The following is a 3,128-nucleotide window of genomic DNA, read 5'->3' as shown; positions in this document are numbered from 1 at the left end:
TATTTACATAAGTAAGGAAGACTACTAGCTATAATGCACATGAACACCCAACATATAAAGCATGATATGCACTATCCAAAGTCCACAATGTAATAGTAAAGATGTCATTGTTTACTAATTCTCTAGTCCAAGTCCACTTTAACAGTTATAAGGTTCACTATAGCATGTTCTGTCACCAAGTCTCAATCATATAAGACCCACCCGAAGGCTGTCTGGCCTGCGCCGTGCCCTAATGGCCCTGTGGTAGTCAACATCCGCACTCTAGGGATGAGCTCCCCCACGGCAATCCACTTCGGCGCCCAATCCGGCACGGGCGAGCATATTCGGGCGATGCTATCTCCGGAGCGCCGGCTTGTAGGAGCGACCCTCACAAGCATGTGGCGAATGAGCACAATGGCAAGCAAGCAATGATCCGTCTCAAGAACCAATGTCTCATGTCTAACAACATGGAATAATCAAAGTATCTCAATGGCCTATCTCTATGTCATCATGTCTCTAACATGGAAGGTAGCAGATATGTAGTGGCCTATCAACATGTCTCTATGTTGCGTTTATAGTTTACTAGTTTCAATGTGCCCTTGATGACACTTTTGTTCAACGAGTTCCGAGCATGGCATTAATATGTTCATGATGCATAATTCACGAACTCTAGCATGGAGACATGTTTTCACTTGCAAACCAAGCCCTATCTCACATGCATGCAATCTATACATATAGGCTTACCTATATGACGTACAGAAATTTTACGATGTATGGGGCATGCATGTTAAGTGTTCTAAAATTCATATAAATCATGTTTAGCATGAAATTGCATTCAAAATAGTTTACAAAAAAGTTTAGAAGGCCATAGGGGCCATTTTGCCCCATTTTCATGAAGTCAAACGCCACCAAAACTCTTGCAACTCTGCGCAAGCTCCGACGAAGATGCCCCACTAGCCTCCTAGCACCCTAAAGATGTAGGAACAAGGGTTAAATGAACCTTAACGATTAACCCTAAACTCAATCGATAGGCAATATAGGCTAGATGGAGAAAACTCACCTAGGTGAAGAAACTCTCTCTCTAGTCCAAATAGGAGTTAGAGTCCCTCAAATCCACCTAAATAAAGGTTCCAACCCATCAATTAGGTCTCAAAACCCTCAAATCCAAAACCCCGAAAATAAACCTAAATCCTAAAATCTATAGGGTTTCATCTAGTAAAAGCTAGGAACATGTAATCAAATTGGGATTACAAGCTACCAACCTCAAGAGAAGCTCCAATCCAAGCTCAAAACCAAGTAGGGTTGAAGTTTGATCCTCCACAAAGCTCCAACCGCAAGTTCAAAGCCACCAAAGTGAGAAATGGGGAAGAAGATGATGCTCCAAGGCCTCTAAGCAAGCTCCTTCTCCTCTTCTTCTTCTTCTTCTTCTTCTCCCTCTCTTCTTTTCTCTCTAGAATGCAAAGGGTTGAGAGAAATGAGGGAAAGAGAGAGAAGAAAGGCTCTCTATAGGCTCTAAAGTAACAAAATCCAGATAAGCCCCTCAAAAATCCAAAATCACATCAGCCCGGTCTGGGCAGTTTTCGCCCAGAGGGACCGGTCTCCCCGACCTGGGACCGGTCTCTCAGCCTGCCCCCGAAAAACCAACGTTCGGGAACCGGTCTCTCCCTGCGCGGGACCGGTCTCTCCCCGCGCAAACGCGCTCGGGGACCGGTCTCGACTGCCAGGGACCGGTTGCCTCGCCGGCTGCGCAGCACTGTTTACTGGGGGACCGGTCTCTCCTATCAGGGACCGGTCCCCGAGAGTATAACTCTCAGGACTCTGCCCAAAACTCTCGAGATCAAACTTTTAGGCCGGTATACCATCGACGGCCCTCCACCAAGTGTGGAAAAGTTTGGAATACAAATCGAACACTCGAACCTCACAATTTGCAAAGGTCCGGTGTGCTATACCCGGGCCGGCCCAAATTGCTATCGGTCCCGGGGCGTGACAGATATTGTAGTATCGGAACCTAGAGTGAAAGAATAGGAATGGACCTAGAGACCTGTAGGATTGGCAGACCTTAAGGATCTAGGAAACGTGAGTGACGTGGAATCAAAGTTAGCGAAAGCATATGATTGGGTTATGTTGGGACATCTCTAATGTGATTAGAGGCTAAGTTTAATTTTCATTTGTTCTCTACTCCTTGTTTTGTGTCGGGCGGCCAACAACATAATGCTTGGGGCGAGAACGAATGCATGAGTTGCTTTCGCCGAATTGGGTATTGATGAGTAATGTTGGTCATGTAGCTAATGCGAGTTTCTTTTTTTCAGCAAGCAATGGCGCCTCGTGGTCGACCGCAGACAAGGTCGATGCCTGAGGAGTCGAATCCGGCACCCGAGCGATCCGGAGCGAGTGGCGACGGAGAGCTTAGGGAGCAGATGGTCGCGCTTATCGGTGTAGTACGGCAACAAGCGGAGTCTGTTCAACGCAAGGGGGGCAGATTCAGCGGCTCCAGGAGGCATTGGAGCGTCAGCAAGCGGCGGCGGCCCAGGCGTGTGTCGAGCATGTCGCGCCCCCTGTAGCAGTGCCCAGCGTAGACGAGAGAGCGGCGGCAGCAGCGGCTGTGCCAGTTACGGTAGTACCGGCCAGATCGGGAACCTCAAATCCCGATAGTGCGGCAGTAGAGGCCGAGCGGGAGCGCACGTTGGGGTGGATCGACTCGATGGAGACGCTCTTCGAGGACCTAAATACCTCGGAGAAGGCTAAAGTGTACCTCGCCACCCATTGTCTTGAGAAGGCGGCGATAGTGTAGTGGAAGCGACATAAGCGGGATCGACCTACCAATCTTCCGCTTATGTTGTGGGAGAAGTTCAAGAGAGCAGTCTTCGCGAACTACTTCCTTGACACGGTGAAGCGGAGGTTGCAAGAAAAGTTTCGCAAGCTGCGCTAGGGTGATCGATCGATAGGGGAGTACGAGCAGGAGTTCTCCCACATCATCGACTGCGTTCCCGATGTTGTTAGAGATGATCGGGATCAGGCTGATTGGTTATTGCGAGGACTTCAGCCGAGGATATATGAGAAGGTGCAGATCTTGAAGCTGACGACCTTTGCGGAGGTCTTTGATAGAGCCTTATTGGTGGAGCACGGTAGCGCCCACGTTCGAGAGGAAC

The sequence above is a fragment of the Ananas comosus genome, linkage group 11, assembly GCF_001540865.1.
Source record: "Ananas comosus cultivar F153 linkage group 11, ASM154086v1, whole genome shotgun sequence".
Taxonomy (NCBI): domain Eukaryota; kingdom Viridiplantae; phylum Streptophyta; class Magnoliopsida; order Poales; family Bromeliaceae; genus Ananas; species Ananas comosus.
Note: the sequence above shows the minus strand (reverse complement) of the source record.